We start from the raw sequence: 15,978 nt of genomic DNA on the forward strand, positions 1-15,978 counted from the left end.
GGTGAAAATGCCACTCCGCCATCGACGAGCGCTACGAGCACTACTACGTTCTCGTGTAACGTTTCTTTACCTCCGAAAATAGAGATACGCTGTGAAAATCTCTCCAAAGAATGGAAACAGTGGCGACAGGTATGGGATGCCTTTGAAGAGGTCACCGAATTGCGAAACAAAACAAGCCTCTTTCGCGTAGCCACGTTTATTACTTGTAATAGAAAGGAGGCTCTCGAAGTCCACAAAGGCAGACATAAACAAAGGCTGGAGCTATGGGCAAATCATTGGATCGGGAAAACAAACATCATCTACGAGAGATATAAATCAATACGTTCGCAGGAACAGGCAAAATTGATCGACACTTACATCACTACACTTTGAGCGCTCGCCGAAACTTGCGAGTTTGGAACCTTGAAAGATGACCTTATCCGCGATAGACTCGTTTGTGGTGTCCGTGATAATGGCATACGAAGAAAACTACTTCATAAATCTGCATTTAAAAACGCTTTCGAAATGTGTTGACATCTGTCGGGCGAATGAGGCTACCGCAGCGCAGCACAGCTGAAAGACATGGCGCCGAGCTAAACTACCTAACAAGAAGCGAACGCAGTCAACCAGAAAGAAGGTTCCAAGAAGCCGAAGGCACCCAAAGAAAATGGTAAAGATCCAAAAGATCAGCTAAGCGCCGAATGCAAATACTGTGGTAATAAGCACGAGCGGAAAAGAGACAAATACCCTGCATATGGAGACAAATGCTCTTCGTGTGGAAAAGCCAACCATTTTGCAGCAAATTAAAGTGTTCCAAGAATTCCCGCGAATCGAAGAAGAAGCGTTCTCAGAAGTCTAAACGCAAGAAAGTGAACCAGCTCGATGACATCACAGAGTCTTCTTATTCTTCAGAAGAAGAAATCTTGTCTGTGTCTTTGGACCACACCGCCAACGCCGTGGATATGTCAAAGTTCAAGAACAAAATTTCGCCCACATGGAGATTGCAAATGAGTTACTGATGATGCAAGTCGATTCAGGAGCTTCCTGCAATGTGCTACCCCGTAAGTTTCTTCCAAGGGACACCGAAATTAAGAAGACCAGCTTGAAGTTAACCACGTATTCTAAAATTAATTTGAAGGTGCTGGTCGTGGCAAAAATATCCCTGCGGAACCCAAAGAACATGCAGGAAAAAGTATCGTGCTGAATTTGCAATTATTGATGAAGACTACACTCCACTTCTTGGCTCTTCAGCAGCACAGCAAATGGGACTAATAACTGTCCAACAGGACAACATCTTGCAAGTCAAGGAAAGTTATTAGGAACTTAATATGGAAAGAATCACTGCGACTTACCCTGATGTCTTTCAAGGTCTAGGTTGTATGGAAGGAGCTCTTCACCTAGAATTTGATGAGAGTGCTTTGCCTTCAATCATGCCTCCCCGTCGCGTGCCTCTCACCCTGAAAGAAAGGCTGAAAGAGGAGCTAGCCCGCTTAGAAAAAGCTAATGTAATAAAGAGAGAAGAAGAACCAACAGACTGGGTGTCTAGCCTTGTTATAACAGAAAAACTAAATGGAAAATTAATTAAGAGTGTGCATCGACTCTCAGTATCTTAATAAAGCCCTTAAAAGAAGTCAATATCCGCTGCCAGTAATCGAGGAACTAGAACACGGCACGAAAAATTGGATTTACTCTAAATTTGATCCTGATCAAAGTCGAGGTCAAATATGATGATAGCTTTGATCCAAACTTTGACGTGCGTCAAATGTATGTCAAAACTGTCATGGCTTTGCCGATACATTTGATCCATGACAAAGAAGAGGGCAAATGTGATGTTAACTTTGACTCCACCTTTGACCCACGTCAAAGGAGGAATCACATATCTTATGGATTTGCTATACATTTGATCCCTGTTAAAGGTGAGGTCAAACATGTCAATAACGTTGACTTAAGTTTTGACGCGCGTTAAAGGCGTTCAAAGACACCATGGCTTTGCATACCTTTGATCTCTTATGTCAAAGGCGTTCAAAGGCGCCATGGCTTTGTACAACTTTGATCCTACGTCATGTCATGTCAAAGACGAGGTCAAATATGGCCATATCCTGCGACTCCTCTTTTAACGCCCTAATAGCCTGCGTTTTCGTATTTTTTTCTTTTTTAATGATTAAATGAAAGCTTGCTTTCTTGCCAATGTGCATTTTTTTAATAAAAAAGTTTTGACTTGACCTGGAGGTGGCGCAAGAAAACAACTCGAAAACAGCGGGAAAAACGCGGCTGCCAGTGGCTTCCCGCATTTTTATGGCCAATCAGAGAGAGACTAAAGGTCAACAAAGTCGGCTGTAAGGAAAGCAGACATTTTTCTTCATTTGGCTTCACTATGGCGGATCTGGTGAAATTTTCATTGTGTTTTGGACCAGGAAAGGTAAGTCGTTGAATTTCGTTCATTTGTTTTCAATGTTCAGAGAATAAAGGAGTTGAAAAAGTAAATTAAACGCAGCAATGGCTACATAAAGGAATAAAGAGCTATGAATTGCGTATATTCATAGTAGGACAGATCCTCGGCGAAAACATTTTGGTCGAAGATTAATTGCACTTGACTGAATCTCAGTTCATCGGCAAAGCTCTTCGTTAAGAAAAGACAAGACTTTATTTTCAATTGACATATACTTGTGAAATGTTCATTGATCTTGATAAATGACTTCACTGGTGTGAATTTAACAAATCGAATGTGGTTTAGCATGGTCTGCACTCTTATTGACATTGATACGCATCATCACAGTGGCCAAAATGTTGTGGACTCGTGAAACACAGCCGAGTGAGTTCACAACAAATTTTGAACACTGTGATGACAATCAGTTTGCGAGATCAGTAGCAACTGTAGTAAAAATATATTTTGATATTTTTTGTATCTCCTGGCCACCCCCCGCCACGAACTTGTCAGGCATTTGACATTTTGAACTGTCTCCTGGGCTAAGAATGGTGTCATACCAGGTGATCAAATGCACCTACCCTGTGACATTTGCAAAACTGAGTAATAGAAATGTAGATTGAGTGTCGATGGAGTGTCGATTGAGTATTGATCAGGTGTTGATCAAGTGTCAATTGACAGTATCGATCAAGGGTATCGATCGACACTCGACCATGGATGTCTTTAGTACAAATAATCCAGCTTATTTTTAGTGGGTGAAATTGTTACAATGTTTGATAAAAATCAAACTTGCTATTAGGTGCAAATTAAAAAGCTGACCTCATAATAATATTATTATGTGACCTCTCTGGACAGTACCAATAGTTTTAGAGTTTCATGTCTTGGTCTTTTGAGCAGTAGACAATTAAATGCCAATTAAAAACTGACTACTGTAGTGGAAATTTGCTTATGAATGTTGTTTTTATCCTTCAGCTAGCCATTCTAGGAGAACTGAAGATATTAACAGAATAAATTGGGAGAGGATACAATATGCAACTCTGTAGTTCGTAGTCAACTCAGATGCAGTTTAATCATGCAGTGCTCCAAAGTGTGCAAACATCAAAACATTTTGGTAAGTAAAAGGCTGGAATATTCATTTGTTATTTCTATATTTTGTAGCATAGACCATCTTACAGGGTCCGAAATTAACTTTTTTCAGCAGGCGCCAACTGGCGACTGAAATTTTTTGTGCAGTCGCCATATGGAAAAACGTGGTCGCCAAAAAGTGTCATTAAAATTTTTCTTTCGTAGCGAAACAAAAAAAACCAAAAGTTTTGGTCGCCACGGGCTTGCCGGCAAAATATTTGTATTCGATGTAATCAGGACTCAAACCAGTGCTGAAATCATCTTTTGACCACTTTGACAGATCTACATTTCCACCGTTTGATGCCCACAGAATATCTAAATCTTCATCTAATTTCTTCGCGGATGTTCCGTCTCTACTTTGTGATAAATTACGGATAGATTTAAGAACATCTTTCGACACCACATCACCTGAATAAATATTCATGACGAAAGAACGCATGGGGCTTCCTTTGCTCGCGCAATACATATGTTATGGGAAACCGCTGAAAAAACATGGCGGCGAACCTTCGCACTGATCATAGCTGTAAAACGTTGTGGTAGATTTATGATAACAGGAAAATCGGTTTTATACTTTAAAAGCAGCGGCAAGGTAAAATGGAAGTGACCAATTGGCGGGCGGCTTTGAATTTTATTTTCATCGATTTGGCTGAAAATCAAAGTTCTTGTGTGTGCAATTATCGTGGCATGAAATAGTTAATCGCCCGCTGGCGACCAGTTGTAAAATTCTGGTCGCCAGTGCAAAATTTTTAGTCGCATTGGCGACCAGGAAAGCGCAATTTCGGACCCTGTCTTATAACTTCTTCAGCCACAACTTTTTATATCTTTTTCCAGCAAAGAAAGTATATAAATAGATTTTAAAAACCTGGCTATAATTTATTAATATTATTTTAATTGATCATTTTTATTATAGTCTCATCACTCTGTGAAAAAAAAGTTGTTTCTTTTTGGTTCATTTAAGGACATTGAGTGAGGAAATGTTGTCTTTCTTATGGGACAAATACATCAACTGGCTCACCTGGACGAAAATTAAGAAATTAAAATGTTGTTGAAAACATGCAAGGGATGGGAATCTTTTTGCTAAACGAATCAAAGTTTGCAACCCAGTCTCAGGAAATGTTGGTTTTTGATTGGTAAAAGCTGAGTTTTGCATCTAAATTTTGTGTGGTTGTCTGCAATATCAACTGTTTTGGTTTGGCCATCAGGTTTCCAAACCAAATTTTTTCAAGCAAAATTAATAATATGATTAATTCATAACTATTGATGGGATCAGTAGAGAATTTAAGGTGTAGAGGATTTGATAATAACTTAGTAAAAGACCTTCATTTGCTTTACTCAATTTAAAATTTTGTTGGCAAATTTGTCTGGATAATGGCCATTTCTCTCTATGAGATGTGGTTGCTGGGAGTCATAGTGGTTTTATTCATCATCTTGCACGGGATTTTTGTTTCAATGAATGCAACAGCTATGCGATTCCATGCAGGCATGTCTCATGTTAAATTATTTAATATCAGGAATTTTTTTCAGTGGAAAAGTGGAAAAAATTAAGTGTACAAGTAGTTGCTAACTGTTGATATGTTTATATGCTCCTTTTCACATATGATCTACAAGGAAAATAAGGAAAAAGATAACACTACTGATCATGGAGAGATCTGTGGAAATTACACAGGATCAACAGCAATATTCCCAAAGGTGTGTGTATTCCTCATTTCTTGTCACAGTTTATGTCAGATTTGTTGGTTTTTTAGATTGCTATTTTGCAACCATAAAAGATCTTTGTTGTGAGATGTCTGTAAGAGACAGGCAGACAGATGGACTGGTAAACTGGCTTTAAGCTTTTTGTTTATTTGCGCCAAGCTGTGCACTTTTAAAAGGACCCCAAGTCTTTGTTCTCTTATGAAATTCTAACTGGGGATAAGCCCTTGTTCAGCCGGTGAAATTAGCTTGTTAAACTGGCTCTTAATGACATATCTGTGAGACCAAATCTCTAAGTAGAATGGAGAGAAATACAAAAAAAAAGGCTACCAATTGAGTCCCCTCTTCTATCCTTGAGTCATGCATTTCTCTGAAAAGTGTTATGCACTCTGATGAAAATATTTGTCCACAGACAGTACCAGTTCCCAGATTAGCAAACAGTTTTCTTAGAGCAAAGCTCGAGGAAAACCGTGAGCTTTGAGGAGCACATAATGCCAAAGACATATATCCTTACATATTTTTAAAGTCAAAGTATGGAGCTATTGGGTTAATTATCCTCAGTCAAGTATATTACGCAACACACTGGATCTTTTCAAAATGAGGAATATTACTCATATTTTGCCCGGTTTTACCTGGGGCATATTCGGTCACGTGATGCATTTAGACCAACCGCGTAAGCGAAAATATGTTTATGGACTACAGACAAGACTATTTTCACCGTTCTTTTGTTAGTGGACTGAGTTTAAGATTAAAATTCCAAATCTGCGGTAACATTACATACATATTTGCTATTGACAGAAGCACAAACTATTCGGAGGAGGAGTAATGATCTGATTGGTCACGTCTTATTAATGTGATATTAGCAAAAACCATGGGTTAACTTTAAGGAATAGAATGCCAAGATTCACCCTTAATATTCATTTCCAACGTTTTTGTCTGTTTGCTTCTGTTTAGACAAATGCGGACAAGCAATGGTTGACGGGATGGACTTAGCCAGTGAAGATGCATTGATTAATTTCGTCAACGCCTTAGACTTTGTCAAAATGTGTCTTCCCTAGAAAGCATGGGGATTCAGTTGGCATTGACCTCAACAAGGCAGTTTAACCACTTTGATGAGAAAGAAGTGGAAACACTGTATTCCATTCCACTTATAATGCAAGAATTAGCAAGTGCAAGCAGCAGAAAAGGAGAATTGCCAAAACATTAGGAGTTCCATGCAACGGACTGTACGTGAAATCTGGAAAGGAGGCTTTTACACTAGTTGACTTTTGTGCAAAGTTTGGCATATCTTTCCCGAAATTTTATCCTCTCAGGTTATCCTCTCTATTGTCTAGTCTGGTCTAGTAAATTTAAGGAACTGAGAATTTAGCCATAGTACTTCAATGTTAGATAAATGCGCTTTATACCATGGAAAATTTGTTGACTGTTGTTTTCCCGATAGATAGAACAATGTTTTCCTCATGATCAGTCGCGTTACGTGTAGTTTGAAACCAAGCCTGTAACGTGGCTTTTTGAAATCTGAAGCCCAAAACATTTATGTAAGGTACTTGAAGGTATTTACTCTTGATAAAAACGGGAAAAAAAAATTAAAACTGAGATGAATTAAGTTGAGTATACTTATTTTCCTAAAATCAGGTGCAATGATCTTTCCGGGCCGCTTTTCCATTAACATTTGTCAAGAGTTTTGGTACAAAATAACCTTATTAAAGCTGACATAATCTTCAAAACTTGTCAGACATAAAACAAGAGTACGGATATGATTGCATCCTTTGTATGCGGTGCTACAAACCTAGTGTAGCAAGCAGAAAAATGCGTATAGGATGTGGATCGCGCGAAACGTGATCAACGGTCGCGAATCGCGAAAGCGGAGCGCGAGCGCGGAACGCGCGGAGCACCTTTGACAAACCTTTGGCCTGCGTCACAGCCATCTTCGACCACGTCTTTAGCAAACCTTTGACTTGAATCGCAGACAAATTTGATTCCACTTTTGACCCGCCTTTGACAGTGCGCAAAGACGTATCAAAGGATCACCTTTAACCCTAAAAACACAGGCGTTCACAGGTGAGTAAAAACGGCCTTTCACGCCTTTGATTTGGTGATAAAGGTTTATTCACAGATGATCTTTGATTCGCGTCACAGATCGTCAAAAGCGTGCAAAGGCGACCTTTACAAAACCTTTAACAACACATTTGACGCGCGGTAAAGGCGATTTTTCGTGCCGTGGAACTAGTCGATGTCAAGATATTCTCGAAAGCAGACCTTAAAGACGGATTCTTACAGATACTGCTTGATCATGACCAGGAATTCAGTAAGCTAACAACGTTGCAGACTCCCTGGGGCCGGTACAGATATCTGCGGATGCCCTTCGGAATCTCCCCTACTCCAGAATGTTTTCAGCGGAAGTTGGACCAAAATCTTGAAGGACTTGAAGGGATCTAAAAGGTATAGCAGATGACATCTTAATTACAGGCGGTGGCACAAGGAAATTACATCGTTTTAATTTCGCTCATCTCTAAACAATAACACGTGAATCGCTTTGTGGAGGTTGTTGTAAGTTGCAAACAAATTAAGTTTTCTGTCGGTTTTCGTCGTCAAATTTAGCTTATAACCTCACGTCTAAAAATAAGCTTAACCAAAACCGTATTTGTAAACACGGCCGGGCGAGGTTTGAAGTTTTCTCAGTGTTAGTTGGCACAGCCGCCTCGTAGAACGCTAAAATTTCTTCTTCTGTTGTTGAAAACCAAGAAAGGTGTACAAACCGACAGAGGTGAAAAACGACTGCGCATGCGTAGGGTTTTGGCGGGTGAGTCGACGAGGGGTGGCATTTTCGATCGTTTGATCAATGCAAAGTTTTGGCGCCATTCGATGTTAATTTTTTGGACTAATATCATCCGAGGAAAATGGAGATGATGGAACTTTCAATGTAATTTCAGTCAAGCAGATGTTCCTGATATCCTGAACATATTTCTGGCTGTATTGACGGTCTAAACACAACAAATTCTAGCAGACATCGGTCGCAGCGCCATGGTGAGTAGTGACCGCTTTACGCTTGTTAAGTTTATTTTGGATACCACTTACAGGTTAAAAGAGTGTAAATTTCAACTCCCTTGTTGTCAATACATCTATTCAAATGTGTTTGCTCTTTACAAATAATTATATATAGATGTAACCGACCCGCAAGGATAAACCTGCCACGTAAGCTCCCATTTGAGCACATCAGCTTACATTTGTACTTGAGCACTCGTTGCATGCTTTTGGACCTCACGGGAACAAACTGTAAAGGAAATGATTCCCTTCTTCATGTTGAAATATTTATGTATTTACCCTGCCACTCAACATTCCTTGAGATATGACAGAAAAATTAATGGAACGCTGAGTATTCTTACTTGTGAAATTGAACAAAGAATTTGCAAAGGTAAAAAAATATCTGCTCTCATGGGCTGACCTTGACTTTGCTGATTTAAGCTTATATTTCGCTAATAACGAGTCTATAAAGGCTTACTTTCTGGAGACGGTAGTCGGAGTTCAAATTCAGTTTGGTGCACATTTCTACAGATGCCTTTCCTTATTTATCTCCCCGTCAATTTAGTAAGAAAAAAAATGAATAAAATAAAAACGAAAAGTTTATAGATGTACACCACACTTTCTCTTTGATTTCTGCGTATGCCCTGGCCAAAATGTCGTAAAACGCGATGCTGGGGGAAAGAAAGGCATGCTGTCCTGTTGCAACTGCTATTTGAGTAGATTGCAGCTAATTTGGCTCATATCCAGCCTGAAAATGTCCAATGAGTTAAAAAGTAGTTTAAATGGTGGAATTTAGGAAGCTAGGAAAATATATGCTAAAAATGCTAAAAAGCTGGGAAAAGTTTAGTGAGGTGTTAGTGAAACTTAACATTAGTGACTGTACCAAGAGTGAACTGAAAATTGTTGACTTGCTTGAACCAAGAAAGTAATTCGAAGGAGTACTGCCATTCTGCAAAAGCTACATGGGCTCCACTGTTCCCATGTAAGTGGCTGTGTAAGAGGAAAACACCTTGTGTGGTTGGAATGAAGACGACAGTATTGGAATTTAAAATAAAAATAGATGTTGTTTTGCCGTGCGTTAAAGCAGTTTTCCAGTGAAAGGTAAATTAGCTGCGGGACTTGCTTCAGGGATAATGCTAACAGGCACTTCAGGTCCTACAGTGGTGCCACCAATTACATTGTTTAATACAGTAGATGACTGTAGAGCTTGTAAAACACCAAATGTTTGAGGAATGTTTTGTGTCACTGAGTCATAGATGTTGTTACCCACTTAAAAACCCTTGCACAATTAGCTGGTACACCCATGTCTGGCTCAGTGGACTGTTGAGCAGAGGAATTTGAACATTTTCTGAAAAGAACATTTTGCTAAACGAAAGTGCAATAAAAGTACAGGCATTGCTTCCTTTTCTTCCTAGAATTGTGGGCTGTGACATACTGCTTGGGAATGACCAGAAAGTGACATTGCCATGATGGTTTGGAGGGATGAAAATGAGTGTTAGAACTTTAGAAGAGCCGTTAGAGGGAGACGAGGTATTTGTAGCTGAAGGTTGATTTCTGGATGACTGATTGGCCCGGGATGGAAGAGGGATAGTTGCATAAGTATCCAGGATGCTTTTAACCTTTTGAGACCATTCTGGTGAGGTGTAGAAAAGTTCAGCGTCAGATATGTTCAAGCCTGTAAGTGGTGCATTTTTGCTTTCATCTTCATGGAGTTCAACATTTTCCCTTTCATTGGCATTTTTAGACGACAAAAGCCCATTGTTGAAGGTGTTTGCTAACTTTTGAACTTTTTTCTTCAGTGGTTCAGCCCAGATTGGACAGCAATGAGTTGAAGGCAAGCAAGCTTGGTGAAAGCAGTGGAAGCAGGCCAGTCTAACAACGGTATCCGTTTCTCTTGTGCAAGTTGGAAAATCACAATAAATATCTGGGTGAGGTTGTTGGCCTGGCTCTACATCATCGAGATTATAACTCAGTGGAAAACACTTGCTGTCTACTGTGGTTTCAAACGTTGGGAGATGGTACAGTGGCTTCCCTTTTCGTTTTTCCCTTTATTTGCAACTGGACGTTCAACCTGAGTCAAATATCAAAAATGTTGAAAAATTAAATTATGTGCATGTCAGTAGTACATTAACATTTATTATGAGGAAAACCTGATGTTAGTAATTTTGTTGGTTTGTTTGTTTTTTTTTTTCCATTTTTTAAGTCAGAGATGTTATCAGTATTCATTAATTATGTTTGTTTATTTTAATATTCATTCTATTGTTTGGTACATTTTATATCTATGTCTGCATGTCCTTATCCTACATATCTAAGAATCATATAAAGAAGCCTAAACCACGCATTTTACTTAAACTGTCTTAACACACCTCAGGAATTTGACAATACTTTAGAAATGTGGAAAATGCTTGCTTGCAGCTTGTGTTTTTCAATTTTTCTTGCATCATCAAATTCTCGTATTGTTTTATGATGGTATAATAAATGGTTTAGACTTCTGTATTTATTAATTTTATGACTTTTTTTATTTTCAGGATTGTTACCTGGTATGATTTGTGGCAGTTCTGTGAAATGCTCTTAAACAGATCACGAACAAATTCTGCACTTTTCCCTGCAATAAGCCACAAATTGGATTCACTCTGCTGACCACGGTGGTACTGTGGAACAAAGGATTGGACAAATTCGCTAAGAAACCCTGATGATGCTGGTGATTTAGCAGTATCTCCAATGCTTTTTGCATCTTCAAACTTTTCAGTGTTTCTTCTTAGAACAGAATGCCAGACTTCTACCTTTTTTTCAGTTATCAACTTGAGAATACTGCTGGCCTTTTTAGACCAGTATGCCGGAAGATATTTACACTGATATGCACAGTCACTCAAAAATGACAAGGTTGATTTGTTATAATGCTTCCTTCTCCAGCAGATGAAAATAATTGCCAACTGTGCCATGACAATCTCATATAGCTTTAGATTGCCACTTCTGAAAATATTGTACTGATAAAAGATGAGAGGCACAACATGTTCAAGTAAGTGCAAAATTGTCACAAATTGATGTTGCTTGCAGTTTGCAAACGTTTCCAGAACTTTTACTCTTACAAGTTGCCAACCCACTAATGCAGCAGTCACACATAATGATGTCTTACAGGGTTTTGGTTTAGATGCCAAAGTGCCTCTAAAGACACTTGAAAACAGTTTATCAAAAAAACTTTGAAATTTGAAACAACATCTTCATAGGCATTGAAGCACACATGAAATGGCCCTTGCTCTGGTATTATTCCAATGCTGGGATTCCATCCCCTTGCTATTAGCTTTTTGGGATAGTACCATCCTGGCCAATCAGCAGGCAGTGGCAGAACATACTTCTTGCTGTAGAGCTGAAGTTCAGGGTATTTATTAAGTACACGTTCTAGGGTTGTTTTCTAGTTGTCCATGCTTTTTAGATCTTTTTCGAACTCATCAATCAACATACATGTCTTCAGTGTCTCGAGGTCTTGTGTCGTTGGATCTGAGTACACCCTGAATAACAAATAAAAATGTTTTTGTTGCTGGCATTTCTATAACTATTGTTATTCTTGAAATGCCGATTTCCAATAATTTTTGGTTTATTAAAATTGCTGTGCGCTGATGATATTCACTCTTTTGATATTTATAACAGGTCACTTTATATTCACAAACAGGCCACTGTTTATAAACATTATAAATTATACTAGCCTTAGTTCTCGCAGTGCTGCCTGTAGTCTCCCTGGGTCAATGCTTTGCATATTTTGTGGTAGCTGGTCCAAAAACTGGTTTTGCATATTCATTAAGGCATTTGTTAGTATTTCCAGGAAAGATGGGACATGTATTCCACCAAGGCAGGTCTTCGGTTGGCCATTTACATTGATCACTACTTGTCTGTGTAAGGATGATGATGGGCGGGGTACTGCACTGACTGTGGGATGCACATCTGCTATACAGGATTCCATGTGTACCACATTTGTCCTAACAAGTTGTGCTGGTGTATGAAATGAGTGAATGTTGTGGAAGTCATCAACCATTAAGACCATGAAGCATGTCAGCTGATGGGAAAGACAGAATGTAAAAACCATAATTAAGTAGTTAATAGAGTGGTTTTCAATTGAGTGACTTAAACCAGAACCAAACTACGGTTTGACAGTGGCTGACTTCAGTAATTTAGTCTATTATTATTAGACTACATTACTGTACTCAGCTGATTTCAAACCGTAGTAAACGCGAAACCAAAACCAAATCAATATTGTCTGATTACTTTCCACACTCAATTGAAAACTGCTCTATTAATTTTAATATATTATTCCAGCCAAAGACAAGAAAGAAAATTAATTAGCCAAAATGGCTTTTTTTTTTTCAATAATATTTTTTGTTAGTGTGCATGAAGCCATTTGTTGATTAAAATTGTTTATTTATTTGCAGACTGACCTCATTTACTCTCTGTAACTGTTGTGATATGTAGTTGGCATGATCTTTAGCAAGGTCTGCTTTTAACTGCTGCACGCTCCTAGGCGTGGTGCTGTATCCTAAAATCTGACCAGCAGATAGGCCTTGCAAGGACATGCCACAACTAGTTGCGGATAACCCACTGTCCTTTTGCAGTGCAGATGTTTTTTGTGACCTGTCATGTAGGTAAAAGTAATTTGCTTCCATTGTTACAACCCCTATGAACAATGAATGAAAAACAATTTTCTTAGAGGTAGCTCACTTCATTTAAAGTTTGTTACCTAAAATAGGCCATTATGTGGAGTAGGGACACCACTCTCTGCTCTTGCATCTCTCTCCTTCTGTTGGACAAGCTTTTTCTTCCACTTAAACAGTTAAGGATGTCCTCAAAGAGTCCAGGGCTATTTTTGTCTGTAAACCGTTTCATTGCCTCTGGATTGTAAATTTTCTGGTCTGGGGTGGTTATTTGATGTCTGTACAGGGCCTTTTGAAATGCTTACAACTTCTTTTCAATTGTTGACTCTGTAATAGAAAAATCAACCATGACAAAAATTAAAATATTTTTGTGAGAAGTATAGAGGTTTTGTTACGATGCTAAATTTTAATTCAAGCAGCTTCAAAACAGTAAAAACACCTTTTATCTCTGCGAGCTGTTGTTGCCACATGAAGCTGTGTTTGCAAGGTGCAGCACTTTTTTGTCTCCTTTCTGAGCAACAAATCCATTTCCTCCGGTGACTTCTGGGGGGAATGCGACAAGAGGTTTGTTATTTCGAACTGATTTTACGTAGCTGGCATCAAATATGATACAAAATTATGAGAAGTACCTGTTTTGGCATGGGTGAGGTGTGATGGAATGTCACATCAGTACTTTTTCTCTGAAATCATCAAAAGAAACTTATTTGTACCGGTTTTACGTTAGCATGTCACAAGAAACTCGGAAATATGTGCCACTCATTTTAAAGGGAGTTCTCATTGTAACCTCCCAGTAACCATACCTTTCGAGGAGGGCTGTAATCTTTAAACAATTGGTCTGCATTTTTCCTACAACTGGAACACCATCGCACACCAGGACGGTAACCACTCGTAGTACGTCCGATGCGGTCAAACATTTCATAAAACCTCGCTGGTATGTTGGCTGAAATATCAGTTGAGTGCACATGTGGACATGCACAAAAACCATGTGCTTCGCGGTTTATTCTGGTCCACTGTCGAGTACATGCCCAGCTGTTCGTAGTGCCACCGACATACCTTGCTATTGCAGCATTGAACCTCCGCATTTTCCCTTTGCATTCCTCGCCTTTTCTGGCTTTTCTGTGGTACCAACAGGTCCGCTCACCGGAAGTTTCCGTGAACATCAAACTCATAATCAAACACATAATCTGCAACACGAGCAGCATTTTAGCGGCACGAACTCCGACTTCGCGGCAAAATTTCGATGAGTGTTCAAGGATGGAAGTGTGCTGTTCAGGAGATATGTTTTAGAACTAATATCGACCGGTCTTAAAGGAAAGTTTCAAGCTTAACCTTTTTACTTAAACCTTAGCCCAAGCGAAAACTTTCAGTGCTCTTAAATTTTTCAAAAATGCCGCCATTTTACGTATACGTTGCTATGGTTTTATGTTGTCTTTCCCAGTTTCTCGGCGCGCGCGAATGAGCATGCGCAGTCGTTTTTCAGCTCTGTCGTACAAACCAAGTCGAGGCGAACAGGATTTGCTAAATTTACTTTTGACGTTCCTATGTGAAGATTTGCACATTGTGATTACAAAGTATGGAGATATCCTCGTTTTGTTAGTTCAATTTATTCGGTTTGGCGAAATGCTGGGGTGAATTCCGAGGTTAATTTGGTTGAAGACTGCAAAAGCTACCGCCGATAAAATGACTGCAAAGCTAAATTAAGCCGTCGGCAAAAATACACACTGTAATATTCAAATTTAAGCGTGAATAATTATTAAACTTTAACACTGCAAGCTTAAACGAATTTTCTTTATCCTTTCTTTCATTCGGTTACCTTTCATTGAGAAGGGATTTGCTGTTGATACTCAGATGAAGTGATATGCACATTGTGTTTATAATGTAGATTTCCTCATTTTATTTTGTTGTCTGTCCAATTAGTTCGGTTTGGTGAAATGCTTATACAGTCCAAATGTCGAGTAGACGATTGTGCATGTAAATCCTGTCTGCAAATAAAGCTCTACTTTGATTTTGATTTACTATTTCATTTTATTAGTGCCACTGCTTTTGGTTGGGGGTACATGGGCCCTATTTACTTCTTACTGAGAGGTTATTCCGCAATGCAGTATTTACACTTAATATGGAAATGTTCCTCAAAAGTGAGATAGTACTAATGAAAAAAAAAAAATGCAAAGAGCTTTACTCGGTAAATTGAACAGTGTAAATGACATTGACCTACTTAGAAAAAATTTAGGACGTAGAAGTTCTAGCCCTGACCGTTTCTCGGTAATAGAAATAACTTTTACATGTATATATACACAATTTAGTTGGTGAGAGCACTCTCCTCTCTCCACTTTCTCTCTCTCTCGGCTCTTTTCTTCACACTGATTTTGTTATTAACTAACTCATTAACCCAATGTCACTGACTGTTTTCTTTGTTGTGCATGCATACTTTTTTGCTCATCGAAGAAAGTTTCAGTTTCTTCCTGGCTGTTTCCTTTGTCCTGTCCAGTACCAATTCGTTTGTGATTTAACTTTGTGAATTCTTTATTCTCCTTAAATTTTATCTCGTCAGGGTGATACAATGCACTCTCAGAGTGTTCAATCATTGTTTTCAGTCGCTACAATTTTCAGGAAAAAAGCGATAGTTTTCTTAATTTCCTTTTACTTTGTGTTGGGACCTTTTAGCATGCTCGTAACTGGCCCATGGGCATTACGGGAGAATAATTTTCAAGTAAAGAATTAGATCCATTTTAGTGTTAAGTATTTTTAAATTATTATGAATTAGGCATTTCTTTTTATTTTAATTTTTTATTTCAGTCGCAAGTGATGTTTTATGATTTTACCGACGTATACCATGTAAATGTAAATAATACACTAGAATTAGCCAATCAGAGTGTGCATTACATCAGCTTTAAACACAAACCATGATATCATATGTAATAAATGTATGTAAATGATATTTTTATGACAGAGAACTGGACAGGGCAAGAACTTCTCTTTCTTTTGTAAATTTTTTTTATATTCACTCCTCTCAAGGCTGTCAAAATGTCTCAGGAACCTTCATTTTTGATAGTCCATTATTTTCCACCATACCTAGCACAGAAGCTCACA

General features: G+C 38.6%; 1 pseudogene; it reads right to left on the reverse strand.

Moving 5' to 3' along the window:
- Nucleotides 1-10,235: 10,235 nt before the first annotated feature.
- On the reverse strand, nucleotides 10,236-12,370 carry LOC145492122 (uncharacterized; annotated as a pseudogene).
- Between the last annotated feature and the right edge of the window lie 3,608 nt (nucleotides 12,371-15,978).

This window comes from Orbicella franksi, chromosome 1 (assembly GCF_964199315.1).
Source record: "Orbicella franksi chromosome 1, jaOrbFran1.1, whole genome shotgun sequence".
Classification (NCBI taxonomy): Eukaryota; Metazoa; Cnidaria; class Anthozoa; order Scleractinia; family Merulinidae; genus Orbicella; species Orbicella franksi.